Source organism: Martes martes (genome assembly GCF_963455335.1).
Source record: "Martes martes genome assembly, chromosome: 10".
NCBI lineage: Eukaryota > Metazoa > Chordata > Mammalia > Carnivora > Mustelidae > Martes > Martes martes.
In genome coordinates, this window is record NC_137898.1 from 25,556,785 (window position 1) to 25,580,699 (window position 23,915).

Consider the following 23,915-nt stretch of genomic DNA (forward strand, 5'->3'; position numbering starts at 1 on the left):
GCACTCCAATGGTCCTCTTGACGATCCCAGGGGGACAGGGGAGCAGGATGACTGGCCTCATTTTACACTTGGGGAAATGCCAATTTTAAGATGCCAATTTTCTTCAAATTGATCTACAGATTCAATGCAGGAGAAATCATTTCCCCCCAAAATGCCTTATCCACATTAAAAGATCTTTTATCTTACAATTTTACCTTATGATGTCATCCACTCAATCACATAATCACTTTGTTGTGACAACCATGCAGTCAATATTGGTGCTTTAATGTATGCATCCTTGTGTATTATCATCTTTTAAAATGGGTGTTTTATATCTTTTAATAAATAGGAAGCATTGTTAAAATTAGGGATGGGTTTTTATAACCCTATCTTCAGTGTCTTGGATGGTGAGGTGTACAGAGTTGGTGTTCAATAATTAGAGCTATGAGCCTTAGTGAGTTATGGAGAGTAAGATCAGAATTATGTTTCCTCCCAGCTTTATTGAAGTATAATTGACAAAAATTATAATATATCTAAAGTGTACAATGTGATGATTTGATGATTTGATATGTGTGTACTTGTGAAATCCTTCCCACAATCAACTTAATTAACATCAACTCACATAGCTACTTTTTTTTTTTTTATGAGAATGTTTGAGACCTACTCTCAACAAATTTCTAGTATACAATACACTGGTATTAACTATATTCACCATGTTGGTACACTAGACCCTGAGAACTTGTTTATCTTGTAACTGAAATTTGTATATCCTTTAACGAACTTCTCCCCCATTTCTTCCACTCCTCAGCCCCTGGAAGCCACCATCCTATGTTTTAATGAGTTCAGCTTTTCTGTTTTTGTTTTTCTTTAGATTTGTCATATTAGTGATATCATGCAGCATTTGTCTTTCTCTGTCTTGCTTATTCCACTTAGCATAATGCCCTCTAGTTTCATTCATGTTGTTGCAAGTGGCAAAGTTCTTTTATATGGCTAATATTCCATTGTGTCCATATCCATTTTTATATATCATACTTTCCTTATTCATTAATCTTCAATGGACACTTGGTTGTTTCCATATTTTGTCTGCTGTGAATAATGCTGCAATGAACATATGAATACAGATAACTCTTCAAGATATTAATTTTGTTTCTTTTTTATATATAACCAGAAACGGGATTGTTGGTTATATGATTGTCTTGGCAATGATTTTTTAAAAATATAATGGCAAAAGCACAGGCAACATGTGCTTAAATAAACAAGTAGGATTATATCAAACTATAAAAACCTCCTGCACAGAAAGGAAACAATCAGGAAAATGAAAATGCAACCTACGGAATGGGAGAAAATATTTGCAAACCACATATCTGATAAGGAGTTAAAATCCAAAATATATAAAGAACTCATACAACTCAGAGGAGGGGCAAGATGGTGGAGAAGAGGAGACCCTGTTTCAACCGGTCCCCTAAAGTGAGCTAATTATCTATCAGAACACTCTGAACACCTATGAAACCAGCCTGAGATGTAGGATTATACACTTCTGGATCTCTATGGGGGCAGAAGATGCCAGTGGACAAGTAAAGCTTACTGGGAATGATCAGACTGATATCAGAGGATAAACAGAAGGGGGAGGGAGCCACCAGAAACAACCCATTGAAAAGTAACACCCCAATATGGAAGTGCCCTGTGATTGGGAACAAGCATTGACTTGGAGTCTAGTTAAAAGCACTCAAAAAGAGCAAAAGATCTTAAGGGACAACTGGTGGAATTGGGAGGTCACGGGCATGGGCCTAAGCCCACTGACCCAGGATGGCCACTGCCGGCGACCACCTGTGCCAGAGACAGTGGCTGCGACGGATCCTCTAGTTCCTTGTCCTGCAGGCCCCAGGGTTGTGCAGCTTGAGGGTGTCTGGTTGGTGCTCTCTAGAACCACAGACTTTTGCACTCCGCACTCACTGCATGACTGGGGTCTGAACCACACTCCCCATGGTGCCTGAGAATGGTCCATGCAGGTGTTAGCCGGCAGTCTCTAGGACCCGCCAAGAGTCTGAACACTCCCAGCCCAGACTTGAAGAAACTACCCCAAGACAGCATTCCCGGCAGAGGCAACCACCAGAAGTGGGCTCCCAGAACCATTATCACTCATGGTTTTGGCACAAGGGTGCAGGGACAGGTGGGTGCTTCAGGCAACCCCTGAGACGATGGCTGGGGATGTGCACTGCCTATGGGAGGTTGCACGGCTCAGCAGAGTTTGCAGAGTTTGCAGTTTCTGTGTGTTCTGGACCACCCAGAGGGGAGCAGACTGAGGCTTCTCTCTGACACGGAGGTCTGGGTGCAGTTTGCTTTCTACTAAACCTCCGAAAAGCTGAAGAGCCGCAAAAAGCCACCAAGGATCAAAAACCTCCAGAGAACAAATGCCTGAAAAACAGGTTTCCACAGAGCCCAACCCCTTGATGGGGAGCAGAAGGACTCAACCCAAGCAAGAAAGACTGAAAAACAACATGGCAGGCCCTTCCCTCAGAAAGCCAGCCAAAAGAAAGAGAGGACAACCACCAGAGTGTCCCCATAAAACTGTAAAACCCCAATATCAAGGGAAAACAATATATTAAGTTCTCGGTATTGTCCTAAAACCTGTATATTTCATAGATACAACTTTTATTTTTAATTCGTTCTCACTACTCTTGTTCTTTTTAAAATTTTTAACCTACTTACCATTACAACTAGAGGTTTAATACAACATATTCCACAATAACCTTTTAACTTAAACTTTTTTCATACATATACCTGTATTTTTCTTTTTCTTTTCTATTTTTTAAAATATACATATAGATATAAGGCTTCAAGGTAATCCTCTTTCCCTAATCAATACTATCCCTATATATAAACCAGTTTTAATCTCCCATTATCTCTGGAAAGTTGAGTCCTTTAACAACAATATCAAGTTACACCCAGAAAGAATCAAATAACCTCCTTGCATCAAGGATTTATAACAACCCTCCCATCTTTTTCTTCTGTTAGTGTTTCTGTGTATTTGTTTTTGTTCTGGTATTATACAAATCTCATCCTTGGGTTCATTTTGGCTGGGCTCTTTTTTTTTTTTTTTCCTTATTATTTACTTTTGTTGGTCATTTTGTTTGTCCGATTTTGTTTATGCGCCTTATAAATCTTACCTTTGGGGCCCTTTCTAGCTGGGTCTTCTGTTTTTTTGTTTTTTGTTTTTTGTTTCTGTTTTTGTTTTTCTGTCTCTCTCTTTTTTTTTTTTTTTTCTCTTTTCTTTCTTTTTGGTGGTGACTTCTGATTGCTCAGAAGCATTCCAGGGTGCGCCTTGCCTGGGTCATGGTTGATATATTCAGCTACACATCCCCTCAACCACCTCTCACCAAAATGACTAGGAGGAGGAGCACCCAACAAAAGAGAAATTCAGAGACTGTGCCCTCTCCATCAGAGCTATTGGATATGGACATAAATAGTATGTCAGAAAGGGAATTCAGGGTAACAATTATCCAGGCAATGGCTAGGTTGGAGAAAACCGTTCATGACAACATGGAATCAATTAGGGCAGAAGCGAAAGCTGACCAGGAAGAAGTTAAAAATGCTATCAATGAGATCCAATCTAATCTAAATACTCTAAAAGCTAGGGTAACTGAGGAAGAATTAGTGATCTAGAGGACAAACTGATAGAGGAAAAGGATCAGGAGGAGGCCTGGAACAGCTTAGAAGCCATTAAAACAGAATTAAGGAAATAAATGACACCATGAAATATTCCAACATCAGAATTATTGGGATCCCTGAAGGGGAGGAGAAAGAAAGAAGACTAGAAGATATGGTTGAACAAATTCTCCATGAAAATTTTCCCAATCTGGGGAATGGAAGCAGCGTTTATGTCCTAGAGGTAGAAGGATCACCCCCAAAGATGAAAGAATCTAGAAAGACCTCAAGGTACCTGATTGCAAGACTGATGACTCATAATTTTAGACAAGAGCTTTTAAGAGTAGCTAGGGGGAACAGATTCCTTAAGTATGGAGGAAGGTCCATCAGAATAATGTCAGACCTCTCCACAGAAACCTGGCAAGCCAGAAAGGGATGGCAAGACATATTCAGGGCACTAAATGAGAAGAACATGCAGCCAAGAATACTTTATCCAGCAAGGCTGATACTCAAAATGGATGGAGAAATAAAGAGCTTCCAAGACCGACAAGGTTTAAAAGAGTATATGACCACTGAGCTGGCACTACAAGAAATATTAAGGGGGGGGGGTTTCTGTAAAAGAAGAAAGAATCCAAGAGTGTCATAGAACAGAAATTTACAGAGATAATCTATAGAAACAAGGACTTCACAGGCAACATGATGTCAATAAAAACATATCTTTCAATAATCATTCTCAATGTAAACAGCCTAAACCCTCCCATAAAATGGCACAGGGTTGCAAATTGGATAAAACGATAGGACTCGTCCATATGTTGTCTAAAAGAGACCCATTTGGAACCTACAGATACACCCAGACTGAAAGTAAAGGGATGGAGAAGCATCTTTCACGCCAATGAGCCTCAAAAGAAAGCTGGGGTAGTGATTCTCATATCAGATAAATTAGATTTTAAACTAAAGACTGTAGTCAGAGATAAAGAAGGACACTACATCATTCTTAAAAGGTCTATCCACCAAGAAGATCTAATAATTGTAAATGTTTATGTCCCCAATACAGGAGTAGCCAACTACATAAGACAACTGTTAATCAAGACAAAGAGTCATATTGATATGAATGCATTAATAGTAGGGGATCTTAACATGCCACTCTCAGTAATAGATCACCCAAGCAGAAAATCCATAAGGAAACAAGGGTATTGAATGACACATTGGACCAGATGGATGTCATAGATATATATAGAACATTCCACCCTAAAACAACAGAATACTCATTTTTCTTTTCTTTTTAATTTTTTTTATTTCTTTTCAGTGTAACAGTATTCATTGTTTTTGCACCACACCTACTGTTCCATGCAATCCGTGCCCTCTCTAATACCCACCACCTGGTTCTCCCAACGTCCCACCCCCACACCTTCAAAACCCTCAGGTTGTTTTTCAGAATACTCATTTTTCTAGAGCACACATGGAACTTCCTCCAGAATAGGCCACATACCGGGTTACGAATCAGGGCTCAACCAATATCAAAAGATTGAGATTATTCTTTGCATATTCTCAGACCACAATGTTTTGAAACTGTAACTCAACCACAAGAAAAAGTTTGGAAGGAATTCAAACACTTGGAAGCTAAAGACGACCTTGCTTAAGAATGTTTGGATTAACTGGGAAATCAAAGAACTCAAACAATTCATGGAAACCAATGAGAATGAAGACAATTCGGTCCAAAACCTGTTGGAGGGGTGCCTGGGTGGCTCAGCGGGTTAAAGCCTCTGCCTTCAGCTCAGGTCATGGTCTCAGGGTCCTGGAATCGAGCCCCGCGTCGGGCTCTCTGCTCAGCAGGGAGCCTGCTTCCTCCCTCTCTCTCTGCCTGACTCTCTGCCTACTTGTGATCTCTCTGTCTGTCAAATAAATAATAAAATTTAAAAAAACCAAAAAAACAAAAACCTGTTGGAAACGGCAAAGGTGGTCCTAAGGGAGAATTCCATAGCCATCCAAGCCTCCCTCAAAAAAATTGAAAAATACAGAATACACCAGCTTTCTCTACACCTTTAAGAACTGGAGAATCAACAACAAATTAAGCCAACCTCACACAAGAAGGGAAATAATCAAGATTAGAGAAATGATCAATGAGATAGAAACTAGGGATACAGTAGAACACATCAATGACACTAGAAGCTTTTTTTTTTAATCAATAAGATTGATAAACTATTGGCCAAATTAATCCAAAAGAAAAGAGAGAGGACCCAAATTAATAAAATTATAAATGAAAAGGGAGGGATCACAACTAACACCAAGGAAATAGAAACAATCATCAGAAATTATTATCAACAGTTATATGCCAATAAGTTAAGCAACCTAAACGAAATGGATGCATACCTGGAAACCTATAAATTTACAAAATTGAATCAGGAAGAAATTGACAACCTGAATAGACCAATATCTAGTAAGGAGAGTGAAGCAGTGATCAAAAACCTCCCAAAAAAACAAGAGCCCAGGACCCGATGGATTCCCTGGAGAATTCTACCAAACATTCAGAAAAGAAATAATACCTATTCTCCTGAAGCTGTTTCAAAAAATAGAAACAGAAGGAAAACTTCCAGACTCTTTCTATGAAGTCAATATTATTACCCTGATCTCCAAACCAGGCAAAGACCCCAACAAAAAGGTGTGATAGAACAAATCAATAAGAGAAGAGAGAAGAACCACATGGTCCTCTCAACTGATGCAGAAAAAGCATTTGACAAGATACAGCATCTGCTTCTTATTAAAACGATTCAAAGTATAGGGATAGAGGAAACATTCCTCAACTTCATAAAATCTATCTATGAAAAACCCACAGCAAATACCATCCTCAATGGTGAAAAGATGGGTGCGGTGCATAAATAATGAATTTTGGAACACTGAAAAAAAATAAAATTATATTAAGTTAAAAAAAATAAGAACTCATTCAACGCAATAGGAAAACAAGCAAAACAAAACAAAACAAAACCCAAAAAGAAATGAAATAAAATAATTCCATTAAAAATAAGCAAAGGACTGAAGTGAACCTTTTTCCAAAGAAGACATACACATGGTCAGCAGGTACATGAAAACATTCTAAATATTACTGATTATTGGGGAAATTCAAGTCAAAACCACAATGAGATCTCACTTCACACCTATTGGAATGACTTCTGTAAAAAAGACAAGTGATACAAGTGCTATTGAGGATATGGAGAAAAGGGGACCTTTGAGCACCCTTGGTGGGAATGTAAGCTGGTACAGTCACTATGGAAAACATTATGAAGTTTCCTCAAGAATTAAAAATAGAACTACCATCTGATCCATCAATCCCATTTCTGAGTATAAATCCAAAGGACATAAAAATCACTATTTCAGAGAAATCTGTACTCTCATGTTCATGAAAGCATTATTCATAATGGCCATGACACAAAAATAACCTCAGAATTAAATTTGAAAAATCCACTTATGGCTTTATTACATCATGACTTGCCCATCTTGATTCTTGCTTCTGAAAAGCAGCATGCCCTAAGAGGAGAGCGTGATTCTCTGTTTAGATTGATAATTTGTTTTGCTGCATATTCAAAAACAACTTAAGTGGTTATTTGCAGTTATTTTGGAACTCCAAGTAAATGGAACACTTTGGGTTCTCTCCATGTTGGTCCAGATGGTCATTAACACTTCTCCAGACCAGATGCATCTGGGAGACAGGTGCACCCAGCCCTGCCTGGCCTTCACAGGGCTGTAGTCCTGCTGACGCTGTGTGACTGACCAGCTGCTCTGAGCCTTGATTTGAACCAACTGCCAAAAGGTTCTGAAGTCACTCATGTTAGTTTTGCACTTTCCTTGGGAGTATTATTTGAATCTATTTTGAACTGCAGAAAACACTAAAGATGAATAGAAAAAGTCAGGCAAATGTCACTGCTCCCTAACTTTAGGTAGGATACAAGATAATTGAGTTCTGTACCTCAGGAAGGAAGAGATATATGACATTCATAGACTGACAAACATGACATTGTTAAGATGTCAATTTCTACAGATTGATCACAGATTCAATGCAAGAAAAATCATTTTCCTTAAAAACTATTAACTAAAGGCAGAAAATCTGATTTTAAATTGTATATACAAAGGGAAAAGCATATTATATACAAAGCAATCTTACAACAGAAGAGCAGAGTTTGAGTTCAAGATTTACTAAAAAAATATAATAATTAAAAAAGTATGGTATTGGTATTAGGATGAGTACATAGATAAATGGAACATAGGAGAAAGCCTTGAAATAGACCCAAACTAAAATGGCTATTTGATTTTTGATCATGGCACCATAACCATCCAACAGGGAAAGGAAATATTTCTATAAATAATCTTGGAAGAACGGGCTATCTATGAACAAAAAACTACCCCTCTATTCCTACCTCACATCTTCAACAAAAAAGATATATGCATGGACAATAACCACCTGGACAACTCTCCAGTATCATTATTCATGACGGAAATGTAAATGAAACCAGTGAGATGCTACTACACACCTCTCAGGGTGTCAGATGGACAAAATGTAAAAATCTAATAATAACACCAAATGTGGAGGAACTTAAACTCATATGTGTTGGAATTGAACATTTAGGTATCCAAGGGAAATGAAAATGTATATTCATAAAAGAAGACCTATATAAAATGACCATTGCAGCCAAAAATTTGAAATACCCTAAATGTCAACTAATAAAGGATGAGCAAAGGGTGATATAGTCACAAAATTAAATATTACTCACCACGATGAAGGTGCAGACTACTGGGTTTGGGCAACATGAATGAATTTAATCTAATTTATCAATCTAAGTAGAACAAACCTTGCACAAAAGAGTGCATATTCTCTTTTTTCTTTCATTTTTTTTTTCTGAAGCTGTAGAAAAGTCAAATGGAATCAATGGTTTAAAAGAGAGTGATATCGTTACATGTGGGGACAAGATGGTGGGAACTGACTGGAAAGGGACAATGGGGAACTTTCCTGGAACATGGTAATATTCCGTATCTTGACAGGCATTTTGTTTACAATAGGTGTATGTATTTCTTGAAACTAAGCAAATGCAATAAGATCCGTGCATTTCAATGTATATAAATTTTGCACAGAATTGATAAGTAAATATTGAACATTAGGTAACAATACACATACTGAAGTATTTAGGGAAATTATGCAGAGGCCTGCAACTTATCTGAAATAGAAAGAAAAAAAAATTGACTTTGACTTCTGACTTCATACTATTCACACAAAAATAGAGAATATACAAGATTGAAGAAAATATTTGGAAAGTATACATCTGGTAAGGGTCAATATTTAGAACATACGGGAAATTCCTAAAAGTCAACAACAGCAACAACATCCAATTTAAAAATGGGCCAATAATTTGAATAGACATTTTTTTTCAAAGATAATACACAAGTAGCCTGCAAGTCCAAGAAAAGTAGCCAATAAGCCCAAGAAAAGATGCTCAAAACCACTAATTATTAAGGAAAAGCAAATTAAAACCAACCACAGTGAGTGTGCCTGGGTGGTTCAGTCGGTTAAGGATCTGCCTTTGGCTCAGGTCATGATCCCAGGGTCCTGGGACCCATTGGGTTTCCTACTCAGTGGGGAATCTGCTTTTCCCTCTCCCTCTACCTCTCCCACCTTCACTCTCTTTCTCTCTCTCTCAAATATATAAATAAAATCTTAAAAAAATAAAACCACAATGAAACAGTACTACACACTCATTAGGATGGCTATTTTTTTTAATTATGCATAGAATTACCATATGCTTTAGTAATTCCACTTAGAGGTACATATGTAAAATAATTAAAAGCAGGGATGGCTTAAACATGTACTTGTACACCAGTGTTCATACCAACATTATTCATAATACCCTAAAACTGAAAACAATGTAAATGTCCAGGAGAATATGAATGAACAAAATGTGGAATATACAAACAATGGAATATTAATTCACTTTAAAAAGGAATGGAATTTTAATACATGTTATAAAATGAATGAACCTTGAAAACATTATGCCAAGTGAAATTAGCCAGACATCTAAGTAAAAATATTGTATAATTCTACATATGTGAGTTACCTAGAATAGACAAGTTCCTAATATAGAAAATAGAATCAAAGTTACTAGGGTTGATAGGAGGAGAGAATGGAGGCTTACTCTTTATTTTTTTAAATTTCTATTTATTTTGTTTTATTTTATTTTTAGAGAGAGAGAGTGTGTGCACAAGTCTGGGGTTGAAGTTGGAGGCACAAGGGACAGTGAGAAAGAGACTCTTTAACAAGCTCCATGTCCAACACAGAGCCTGATGTGTTTTGGTCTTACACCCTGAGATCATGACCTGAGCCAAAATTAAGAGTCAGACAATTTACTGAGTCACTCAGGTGCCCCAAGAGTTATTATTTAAGGAGTAGAAAATTTATGTGTGGGATGATGAAAATGTTCTGGAAATAGATAGTGGTGATGACTATACAACATTATGAATGTACTTAATGTCATTCATAGACATTAAGTACATAGAATACCATTATAGAACTTAATGATATTCACCATATAGAATAACATTAGGTTCTAGAATAGAACTACTATCTGATCCATCAATGGGTCGCTTGTCACACTTGGATGGATCACAATGGATCACAATGTCACAATTAGAAATGAAACATTTAAAAAAAAGGGTACACTTAAGTGTATATTTATACAAAAAAACTCAAAATGGATTACAAACAAAACTTTAATATCTGAAACTAAAATCTCTAGAATCAAATGTAGGACAAAATTTTCCTACCCTTGGTTAGACCTTAGAGCAAAAATAGCAGATTTAAAAAAAATAGTAATTTAAAAATTGGACTTCATCAAGAGTAAATACCATCAATAATAAAATAAGGCAATCCACAGGCTGAAAGAAAATATTCGAAACCCATAAATCATACAAAAGACATGAATTCAGAATAGATGAAAACCTCTTACAACTGAATAATAAGAGAACTAGCTCAATTAAATAACTGGCAAAAGGTTTGCTCAGCTACCTCACAAAAGAAGATATACAAATGGCCATTATGCACATGAAAAGACACACAACATTATTAAAGAAATGCAGTTAAAATAACAAAGATGATTTTTTCCAAAAGGAGAGAAATCAATGTTAAACAAATAAACAAATCTGAAAAAAAAAAAAACCCACACATACATGCACACAAAAGGAGATATGGGTGCACATTCATTATAAAGTTAAAAATTTTTAAAAGACAATACTACGTATTTACAAGGGAGTCCCATTATCATTGCTGTAAAATGGTTTCAATACTTTAAAAAAAATAGAGTTTCTTAAAAGTTACACATTCATATATCATATGATATATCATATGCTATTTTATTCCAAGATGTGCCTCCACAAATAAAAAACACATATACACATTAAAAAAAACAAAAAACAAAAAACAAAAAAACTTGTATGCAGGGGTGCCTGGGTGGCTCAGTCAGTTAAGCAACTGATCTTTTATTTCAGCTCAGGTCATGATCTCAGGGATGTGAGATCAAGCTCCATGTTGCACTCCATGTTGAGTGTGGAACCTGCTAAGATTGTTCCTCTCCCTCTTCCTCTGCCCCTCCCCCCCTAAAAAGAGCTTGTGTGCAAATATTCATACATCATCATTTGTATTAGGAATTTTTTTTTTTGGTGCCATGACTTGGATTGTATTAGGAAAATTTAAAATAAGTCAATATTCATCAAAATGTACATGAATATACAAAATTTTTACATATCTATAATGGAATGATAATCTGCATAATAATGAAGTATTGATTCAGAAAACTGCATGGATGAATCTCAAAAGTATTATGAACAATTAATATAACCAGGAAAAAATACATACATATACTATGAATTCATTTATATAAATTTTCAGGAAATTCAAGCTACTGTATAACAGCAAAAATCAAATAATTGTTTGCTTGCTGACAAGGGTGGTTGTAGATCTAGGTTTCAACAGAGCAAAAGAAAAATTGGAGGATGATAGAAGTGTTTATTTGATTATTTTCATGGTTTCATAATTCTTGAGTGTTTGTGTGTGGTGTACACATATATATGTAAAAGTTGATAAAATAGCACACTTTTAATATGTGTAGATTATTGTACATCAATTATACATCAGCAAAGATACTTTAAAAGGCCTTGTTAATAAGTTGAAAAGGCAAGCCAGATACTGGATGAAACTTTGTAAAGCATGTATCACATATATAAATTATTCTGGAATACATAAAGAGCTCTGACAATTCAATAACAAAGAAGACAAACACTCAATAAAAAAATGGGTAAGCATTTGAAAACTTACTAAAAGTAGATGTAAATCTAAGAAACTGGTACACAAAAAGATGAACATGATCCTTAGTCACCAAAGAAATACAAATGAATTCTATGAAATACCTCAACGCACATTAGAAAGACTAAAAGTAAAAGGATTGACAATGACAAGTATTAGTGCGGATGTGGACCAAGTAGAACTATCATATACAACTAATTGATAAACAGTTCAGCATTTTACTAGAAAGTTAAACACATTAGTATTTTACCCACCAATTCCACTCCATTGTATTTTCTTCCCACAATGATACATGTCTACACAAAGGCTTGTATGCAAATGTTCCCAGCAGTTGTATTCTTCATAGTCGAAAATGGAAAAACATCAATCTTCTGGGAACAACAGTAAACATATTTCAGTATAACCATCAATTTACAAATTGGTAAAGAAATTGTGTTATACTCAGACAATAGAATAATAAAGACAATAAAAGATAATAAAGACAAAAAAAAGGATGCAGCCACCTTAATGAATCTCAAAAGTTTTATCTTAAGTGAAAGAAGCCAGACACAATAGGTTACATATTATATTATCTCACTTACATGAAATTTGGGGAAAGTCCATACTGATAGAATTAGTGGCTGCTTGAAGCTGGGACAGGGGAATGTGGTTGAATTTAAAGGGGAAAGTTTTTTGTGGTTACAGAAATGTTACATATCTTTTGTGGTGGTGGTGATAATCTGACCATGTATTTGTAAAATATATTTAATTGCACACTTCAGTTGGAAAAAAATTACTTATATAAAGTATAACTCAATATAGTGGATCAAAATGAAAACAAAATAATACAAAATAACTAAGTCATAATGGCATAGCATTGTCAACAGTACACATTTAGAGTTTTGCACCAAGTCCAGATACATTTTCTGCTCTGTCATAAGATGCAGAAGAGATTTGGACATCAAATTGTATTATTAAATCAATGACAAGTAATGAGTGGGCACAATGAGTAGGAAGTGATTAGCATATGAGAAGCCTTAGTAAAATACATGGACCCCAGAGAGTGGAATATAAGCTCCATCATTAGCTAGGAACCTGCAACATAACTAAAGATTTTAGCAGTCCAATTATTAAGAGCATGTTTGGATATCCCCTATAAATTGGGAAACATTTCCTGAATTCTGCATCCCATGCCACAATGAGGGAAGAAAAATCCCTGGGAATATATGAGCCACAGCTAGGAATTTTGTTCCAGCCCATATATTAGTTGACATTGAAAGAATTTTGCATCAGGCCCAGGCAGAAGTGAAAAGAGTCTTGTCGTCGGACCCAGGAGGTCCAATAAATCTCCTGTATGTCTAATCCTATCCTGGTACCTGCTTCTCAGAAATACCTAAACTAATAGGGCATGACTCCTCTCACAGGAATTCTTTGCACAGGTACTGCCCACTGAGGCTCTCCCTGCCTAATTTTGCTTTATTTCCTTTCTCCTTTGCAAGCTCTGGATCTGCATTACCATCTTCCATGATCCTCTGACCCACCCAACCCTTTATATTTCACAGGTTTTACCCCTCATTACAGTTTTTGCACTCCTAACTCCATCTCAGCCTCTTACTGGAATACCTGAACTGTAAAACATGTCCATACCAGATTTATGAATGAATGCTCAGAGCTGTTTCAGTCATAATAACCCCAAACTGGAAGCAACCTAGTCTCTTGAAAACAGAGACAAAAGTAGAATATTGGCACAATGGAATACCAGTAAGCAATAAAAAGTAATGAATGACATACGCACAATAATGGGGATACCGTTCAAGAATATTATGCTGATTGAAAGACTGAACATAGAACACCTACTATAGGATTCCATATATACGATTTTTTAAAAATATTTTATTTTTTTGACAGAGAAAAATCACAACTAGGCAGAGAGTCAGGCAGAGAGAGATGAGGAAGCAGGCTCCCTGTGGAGCCGAGAGCCCGATGAGGGGCTCGATCCCAGGACACTGAGATCACGACCTGAGCTGAAGGCAGAGGCTTTAACCCACTGAGCCACCCAGGCGCCCCCATTTATATGATTTTCTAAAAAAGAAAAATATAATCCACATAAGCAGATAATCAGTGGTGGCATGCAACCAGGCATAGGGTAGGGATTAACTGGAAAGTACCACAGAGAATGTTTTGAAGAAATGGAAATGTTCTATCTATTAATTATGGTGATGGATGTATGAGTGTATGTCTTTTTAAAAATTCATTAAAATATTCACTTAGAGTTTTATGATATGTAAATTATACTTAAACATTTTGTAGAGTGTATGTCAAGACAAACTGTAGTTCACAATGGCCATAAAAACACGCATGTATGTATGATACAGTGGACCCTTGAAAAGCACAGGTTTGAATGCAGATTCACTTGTAATTGGATGTTTTGTTATAAATACAGTACAGTACTGTAAATGTATTTTTTCTTCCTTATGCTTTTCATAACATTTTCTTTCTCTTAGCTTACTTTATTGTAAGAATATGGTATATAATACATATACAGAATAGGTGTTAATTGACTGTTTATGTTATCATTAAGGCTTCTAGTCAATTGTAGGGTATTAGTGGGTAAATCTGTGCTGGAGTCAGAAGCTATATGCAGATTTTTGGCTCCATGAGGGGAAGCTAGTGCCCCAAACCTTTCATCATTCAAGGGTCAACTGTATATACATAAGCATACACAAATAAATGGTTTATCTGCCCCCAGTTCCTTAAAGATATACAATATGACAGAGATAAATTAACAGTTCTTGTCTGTTATATATCAAGGACAAATCACTATCCTGAGCCCTTCACTTGCTTATCACTTTAACAATCATATGGGGTAGGATATCATTCATATTTTTTTTTTTAAAGAAGCAGCTTAAACTCAGATAATCCCTTACATTGAAAATCCAAGATCACACAACAGCAAGAACCAAAGAATGATTCAGATGTAGGTCAGCCTGACTGAAACCCTACATTTGCTCCATTGTAACCATACTACTGCTCTGTTACTCTCTAGAATTAGACATTCTCAAACCTGGTCAGTGCAATAACAGTGAAAGGGTTCTATCCAGTGAGTACCGTTACTAGAGTCTTTTAGAATTATTCTGAACCAGTGCCTTGAATCAGGCCATGCTTTTTAGTTAAAAGGTCACTTACCCAGCATCTCACATGTAATGGACACAGGAGTTGGAAGTACATAAGACTGATGGCTAGGAAAAAGTATTTTTAAAAGAGGGGCCCTTTCTGTTATTAAATGAAATATACAAAAATAAAAGAATTTTAAATTCTTGTTGAAAAGATATAGGATTCAAGAAGTCTCTGTTACCAGAAATTATCTTTTTTATGGTTTTGGTGATCTGGAATATTAGCTATCTGCAAACATTTCTAATTACCCCCTATAAAATTAAATGAATACAAATATCATTATAAAGCTTGATTAATCACTACGTAAGCTTCCTTGTTGTATTTGCCCCTCAGTTTCTTAAAAATCATTAGCCATCAAATCCAGTGATTAAACAAGAAACATCCCAATAGCCAATATCTCTAACAGGTATTACAGTAGCCTTAAAAACCTAAGGCTTATTGATTTTGTTCGAATATGATGGATATTGGAAGCTTCATTAATTCTTTAAAGGCCAGGGGAAAAATGTATTATTGCTTTTAGGTACATAGGAATTGAAAGTGTTCAAATTCAAGTGAGTTTCAGAATATATATCAAGATAAAAATCAATGTCTTTCAGGTTAATCTTCGTTATACATTTATAGTAGTGAGTGGTTTTCTAAGTGTGTCCCAAACCCTCCAATTCAGACTAAAAAGCATTATTTTCAGTCTCGTCAACTCACTCATAAGAGTTAAATTATTCAATGTATTGAATTTAGCTCTGAAATGAGAACACCAAAATTGGTTGGAAGGCTGCCTTATCAGGAAAGATTAAAGGGAATACATATTTATAGCTAAACTGAAGGGGGGATAGGTTAATTTGTACATATATTTGAAGAAAGCAAGTGTCAGGGCAAAAGAGGAATTATTTATTTTTGTATTTATTTTTTTATGAGATCTTACACAATTTTGAAATTAAATTAATTGCAAAATTGTACTCTGCATTCCCTAAAAGAGTACTTACACAGTTGGGAGTGTCAGGGTGAAATGTAGAAATGGGGATATTTGGTGAAATTTGAATGATAAGCTGTATGCAATCCTTACAGGAAAGTAGTAAAACTAAAATGGACTGACATCATTCTAAGAAATGTGTCGAACTTAATGAGTGGCATAAACTGGATGTTTTATGTTCTCATTACTACTATTTTCATGACAAGTTTTTGTGTGGGTGGAGAGGTATAGGTCTTTCAAGAATTTCTGAAGATCTGTTCATGCTAGATTTTTAAAAATCTATTTATTTTTTTAAATTTTTTAAGATATTTTATTCTTAAGTAACCTTTACACCCAATGTGGGACTTGAACTCACAATCCTAAGACCAGGAGCCGCATGCTCTACAGACTGGGTCAGCCAGGCACCCCTGTTCATTCTAGATTTTAAGATGCATCCTCCACATAAACAAGAGTAATATTAAGTAATATATGGATGATTCATGATAGGTCATTTGAATTGCAGTAGAACTGCATTAATTAAACTGTATTAAATACTTCAGCATAAAGAATTCCAATATTTGGGATTTAAATTAATTTCAAAATTGTACTCTGCATTCCCTAAAAGACAGAAGCAACAAACAAAAAAATAATACCACCACACCAACAACAGCAATGATGATAACAATAGAAAAAATAATTTTAAATCCATTATGTCCAGAAATGTAAAGTGTGAATTGCACCTGCATTAAACTTGGTTCATGGACCTCCCACAGAATGAGCCACACTAAACTCTATGCTAGTCTTGTATTAAAAATAAGTTTTTATACAGTGCAATCTAAATACAAGCCAATGGTAGCATCTGGTGCTTGACCAAAGAAAGATCTCTTTATTTAGACATGCTTAAGGAATTTGGTAGGGTGACTTTGGTCTATAGAGAATTAAGCCCTAAGGATTGATTTTACAACTTAAATCCTGTATGGGATGCAAATCCATTCTATTCAAATTAACTCCTTTGATTCTCACACTATTATACAGACACTTTCATTGACCCTTATGAAAAGGAAATGGATGAATACAGAAGTAATGTAACTTGCCCAAGACCAAAGATGTAAGCTGGGAAGTGGCAGACACCTTATCCAACAAACTCAAATATGTCTGTTGTCCACACCTGTCCTATTACCTACTTCCCTGTAGTTCAACTTAGTGCTTTTAAAACTGTAGTGTGCATCGACATCATCTACAGGCAGTGGTGTAAATGACTTCCCAGCTCTGTACTCAGTAACGTTGCATTTATATCTTGAAATTGGCTGTGGTGTGAGTTTCTATGCCACCGAAATAGACAAATACTATAAATCAGGGTCTTTTTCTTTTCTTAAAGAAAGATTTCTGGGACCCACCTCAAAGATTCTGACTCAACAGGTGTTGAATTGATTCCAGTAATTTGTACTTCTCACAGGTTTGCAGGTGATCCTGTTGCCGGTGGTCTGAGACCAAACTTTGAGAACCACTAATATCACTCATATTTTCCTCCATATGTTGATAGGTTTCTTAAAGAGGTTGAATAATACATTAAGGCAGTATGTATTTATAAAATTATATTTATCTTGGCTTTTAATTAGACAGCAAATGATGTTAAATTAATCTTTCATCAAATTTTAGGAGACTATAGATAACTAGTAAAGGGGAAAATATAAAACTTTATGTATTTATTTATTTTAGAGAGGGAGAGAGAGGGGGTCAGGGGGAAGGTGCAATGGAAGAGGGAGAGAGAATCTTAAGCAGGTTCCATGCCCAGTTTGGAGCCCACTGAGGGGCTTGATTTCACAACCCTGAGACAATGACCAGACCTGAAATCAAGAGTGAGACACTTAACTGACTAAGCCACCAAGGTACCCCCAAAAATATAAATTAAAACTTTATTAATGGTATGGGGAAAAATCAAATACAGCTTTATTAGGTGATTAGGTTGCTTAGTTAGGTGAAATATACAGTCTCTTTTTTAATGTAACATTTTTATATATTTAAATTGGACTAAGCATTTACTTAATACTGGAAAAAAATAACCTATATCTTTCTATAGACTGGAAAAAAACATGGCAAGTTAATACCTGAACTTACACACTAGTTCCTAAGAGTTGCAAGAGAAATAAAGTTAATACATAGTCTCAGCAGTTTAATACCCATAAGAACTACATTCTTCTTTTAAAAAGATTTTATTTCTTTATTTGAAAGACAGAGAGAACAAGCAGTGAGAAGAGCAGATGGAGAGAAAGAAGCAGACTCCCTGCTGAGCAGGAAGCCCAATGCAGAGCTCAAACCCAGGACCTTGAGTTCATGACCTGAGCTAAACACAGACGTTTAACTGACTGAGCCACCCAGGTGCCCCATAAGAAATACATTCTTGCCTGTATATATAAGGTTACTGTCCTCAATTGTTTCAATTTTAATTCTTCCAAATTTCAGCGATTCATTCCCATACAATGTTCTTAAGTCTATCCTTAAATTATTTATCTCAAAATTATTTATTTATACCAAAAGTCAAAAGAGGTGAAATCTAGTGGTGTGAATGATAATAAAGTATAATAAAAATTAAGTGTTAAACATTTGAGTGAATTTACAAATTTTTTTTTAATGTAATAATTTATAACTCATTAAAATTCTGGATCAATTTTTTTTTTTTTTTTTTTTTACTATTGCTCGAAGGTAACAATGTATTGAATACAATTGGAAGCATCTTAATTTAAAAGAGTAACTCTCTAAGAAAATATTTGGAAATTTAAAAAATTATAAAATGGCAACTCACATTACATTTATGAAACTCTAAACAGAAACTCTACTGGCCCCGTTCTCTAGGTTGGAATGTACACAGGATGCTTGGTTCTCTAGATAGATAGGTTGAATTAGATAGATAGATAAATAGATAATAAATAGATAAAAGATAAATAGATGATAGATGATAAATATAAAAATAGAGATAGAGATATAGAACTATAGGTATAAAGATATAAAGATACAGATTTATCTAGTTCTATACCTGTATCTATACACTTACACCTACACACACATACATATACGTAATATATACAGATACAGAGAGAGAGGATGTCTGAGAGACTGTGTATCTTTAAAAGCCAAAATATTTAGGAAAAAATTTTTATCCTGTCTTCTGTGCATTACGACGACCCCATTGCTAAACTCCAAGGTAGTAATAGTGTGCTCGCAAGCCGTACACAATATACTGGCAAACATGGTGGCCCTGCTGTGTATTTGTGTATTAGGTACAATTACTGGAACTGGTCCTAAAAGAGAGTTTATGATTGTTAAAGCTGCATGTGTGTCAAATACATTTGCATTGTTAAACTTAGCTCTGTCATTCTCAGAGGCACAGGATGCTGAACACCATACACCTGTCTTGGACCCATGCTTATTGTTACATTATAGATACACTACCTATATCCTTATGATCACAAGTCTTAGGTCATTGGGATGTTGGAACTATGGTCTAGCTTGGGATTTACATACTGCTACTGCCTAATTGTTTTCTTCTTGGTCAGTAAGTTTTATAGAATTTGTTTTTCCAGGGCTGTTAACTGAATCATTCCTTTTACAAATAGTGCATCTTCAGGTAACTTGATGAACTATGTCAAGACTTCATGGTCAAATCACGTATAATGCTTCTTTGAGCTTCGCCAATCACCTACATTGAAAGGCATCATTAAACAGTTAAGCTTCTTTTGGTGATAAGAGAGGAATAAAATATCTTAGCTCTTGGTTCCAAATGTACAACATGATATGAGTTGGAAAGGAAGGCAGACTCATGCTTTTTGGCTCCAGATCTCTTCATTGCTGGCTGCTGTGAAAGATGTATGTTTTCAGCAGGCAGAAATTGACAGGAATACATAAGCTGTTTTGGCAAACAGGTTTGCATTTGGCCTTTTCCAGCTGATGTACCAAGATGATGAAAGGCCCCAAATAAATTAATGATCTTTTAAAATTTTATTTCTTTCCCACCTTAAAGTCAATGAAAATATAGGGAGGACTGAAAAAGAGATTCAAAAATGGAAACAAACAACAAGAAAAAGAGATAGCTGAGAGAACAAGAAGAGCATGGAAGCAAATTAATTTCTACCTGTTACACTGGAAAAATAATTTAATCCTTACTTACTAAATGTTGGACATTGAGACAGTTTGAATACAGAACTTTTGTTCAAATGGAGAGACAGGACATATTAGCAAGCACTTGTAATATGATGAACACTGTCTTAAAAGCATGAGCAATAAGAATAAGGAGTACATGGAACCTTCTTAGTTCCTTAGTTCCTCTTTTTACCTGCTTTGCTCTGTATCTTTCTTTGGGTAAGACATTTTTTCCCCCTAGTTTTTACCATTTATTGAGGATTGGTGCCCAAATCTATGTCATGATGGCCACAAACTTCCCAACTCTACTACTCTTTCCAGTACATTTTGAGGAGGGAAAAAATCTCATAGTCTAAACACGCGTAACAATAAAACAATGTTGGAAACCGCCATGAAAACACAAGGTGAATGAAAAAAAAATCTTTTCTAAGAGTCAATAAGACAGGACAATAAGATCAGGAAGTACACACAAAAGTAAAAATGAATCGAACTCATCAAATTATGTATATTAAATGTACAGCTTTTTGTATGTTAATCATAATTAATTTGAGTGGTTTTATAAAAAGAATCATGCCAAAGGAAATCATGATTTTTGGCTCAATCCTGATTTAAGAATATTAACAAAAATTTGCCTGCAATGCATGTAGTTTGTTATATACAATAGATGATTTTATATACAGATTTAAAATCCAATATATTGTATTTATGATTCAAAAGCACCTTTAAACATTTTTAAGTAGCAGAAACATACATAATAGTTCTAAGCAGAAATAATCCCTGCAAAATATCCTGTGTTTTTACTGCAGAGGCACACAAATAACAGTCTCAGGTTATTAAGAAAATGTCAAAAAGTGTTGTTTTGTATATTAAGAGTATGTTTTGGGGAATGAGGAAAGAATAACAGCTTTCTTTTTGGTCTAAAATACTCAACATTTTAAAAAATAAAATAAAATAAATAAAATAAAATACTCAACATTTTGAAGTCATGAAACTGAGAAGGTAGCAGCCTCTAGAGGACTCAGAATCCCTGGAGAAGGGAAATCCAGCATGTAAGCACACCTGGGTTGTGTCCTCCTCTCCTCCACGATGCTCAGCTCAGGCTCCCACTTCAAAAGAACTGTTAAGGTCACTTCTATTTCAAACGCATAAGCATTTGGTAGTAGGAATGATGTTTTCATCTTATTAAGTGGAATGAATGGTAATTTCTATAATGTTTTGCAATTTCAGACATAAGAGCCTCTGGGGGCACCTGGGTGGCTCAGTGGGTTAAGCTTCCAACCTCTGCTCGGGTCATGGTCTCAGGGTCCTGGGATACAGCCCTACATTGGACTCTAAGGGGGGAGCCTGCTTCCCCCTCTCTCTCTGCCTGACTCTCTGACTACTTGTGATCTCTCTGTCAAATAAATAAAATCTTAAAAAAAAAAAAAAAAAGAGCCTCTGAATCCCAACCCACGAAGCCACAGGCCATGTTAGGGGTGTGAGGGTAACATCTGGATCCACCAGCCTGTGTGCCCCGTAAGCGGGACGTGTGGAAGGTGTGGGCAGCCTGCCGACCAGCTGTCAATGATATTGTGGAACTGAATGTAGTTCCCTTTCTACCATGAATTATAATCACAGTTGTACCCTTTTTCTTGTTACTATAATCTCATTGGAGGCTTTTCATTAACACCTTATTCTTCCGAACCCATTTGGGGCACAGCATATTGTCTTCCAGGTGCAGAGGGGAGGGAGCACATGGAAAATCACAGGCAAGGAGCAAGAAGGGTATACACACTCTCCTCTGTTTTTCAGGCACCCGGACTAGCCCTGCATGAAATTGCAGGTGAACCCAATACTTTTTCTCTGCAGGGACTGTGCACTGCCTGAGCCCATAGGCTTCCTGTGGTGATCCCCCTGTCTCCATCTTCCCAGTCCTGGCTGCAATTCTGGACCTGGAAGCAAAAGCAGCCTCTGGAGCTGAAGCTGTCACAACAGTATCAACTCTCTTTAGGAGAGACAAGGGAAGACACCCTCTATCCTCAGGGGGAGCAGCCACTTCATGAAGGTATCTCCATCAGAAGATACCCTTTTCCCCCAGAAACTTTCCAGGGACATTTCCCCATTATCCATCTTTGATCTCCTTTGTGACCCTGTGACAACCCTGGCCTCCTTTGCAGTGACAGGAATGTTCATCTTTCGATCAGGGTAAGCATATTTGCGGAGTCATTTAACTGCATCTCATTTCTGGTCTGTGGTGCTTCGGTTCTTGGTACCAGACCAAAAGATGTCTCGGTCAAGCAGATTGGCTGGTAGTAGTTTGGAAGGTACTAGAGGAATCAGTATCTTCTTCTGAAGCCTCACTCTTCGATTGCCTTATGTTGTCTTTTCTGAATAGGAAGTTTTGTCTTCTTTCATAGATCTTTTCCTTTTGGTCCCATTCTCTAAGGTTCTTTGTTAACTTTGGTTTACTAGAAGTCTCTTTTTCTATTTTACTTTTCCTGACACAGGTTGGAGTTTGCAAGTTAGATGTTCTTCCCATGACTTCTTTGTGGAGTTCTTTTTGTCTTTTGCTTTCTTCATATCCAAAGAGAAGTCAAAGTTGACAAAAAGGAAATTCTTACTTCTGAAATGTGGGCAAGACATTTCTTATCTCTGTCCCACTGAATGGCGACTAGAAGAGAACATAAAACTCTAAGTGTAGTTGAGTGAAATACTTATCTCTATTCTGTACTCTAAAAATTGGTACAGAATAGTCATCAAATTAAGCACCCACACTGGTCAGAAAGAAAATAAGTAAAATGAAATGGGTATTCATTGATGGGTAGTACTGCTCAAATGGAGAATATATGTGCCCATCTGAACGAATTGAAACCAGAAAAGGAAAAAAAAAAAAAATGATCCTGTAGTCCAGAAGCAGGAGATAAACATGTACCAAAACAAAGAAGCAAAAAAGGACAGTTATCAATTAAGTCTCACGTGAATCTTACAGAATAAATTATGTAGGGACAAAGAGACAGAACTGACTGAATAGTCACGAAAGGTGTCATAACAGAGGTAGAACTTTGTTCAACTTTGACAGATCAGTATCTAGAAGGGTATAGAGGAACAGGGGGTATTTTTATGTGAAAGCCGTGGCAGATATTGTGCACTAATGCAGGTATTGGACTATTTAGCGTTTTTGTTTTGTTTTATTTTATTTTATTTTTTTTTCCCCCAGAGGAGTTTGAGTAGATTGGACAGTAAAGTCCAGATAAAGAAGCTCGAAATGAGTGAAAAATATACATTAGGTGGAACTTTTATTGAAACTATCAATATAAAATTTAAATTATTGGGAAATATTGAAGATGTGGGAGATGGGTATAATGCAGTTTTATAAAAGTAACAACTTAGATATAAAAATACATTATTTGACCAGGCATTCTCCTTATGTTAAATTAAATATTGAATTAAATATCTTTTTCAAAAAAATCAAAGCCAGTTAAAGAGATTTAGTATTCTATTATTCTATATATGGCTATTATTACAGGCATGAGAGGGCTTGAGCTATGGTAGAAAACGATTTAGAATGGCTCGAATAAAGTTCTACCTCAAAGAAAGGAACTGGAGTAGAAACACGTAAAGCTATTTCAGATCTCCAAATGCATGACTTCTGTTCTTTTGCATGAAAATATGTATTATATATGCATAGCCCATATTTCTTCCATATATAATGGGGATTTCCATCTTCTAAAATTAAAA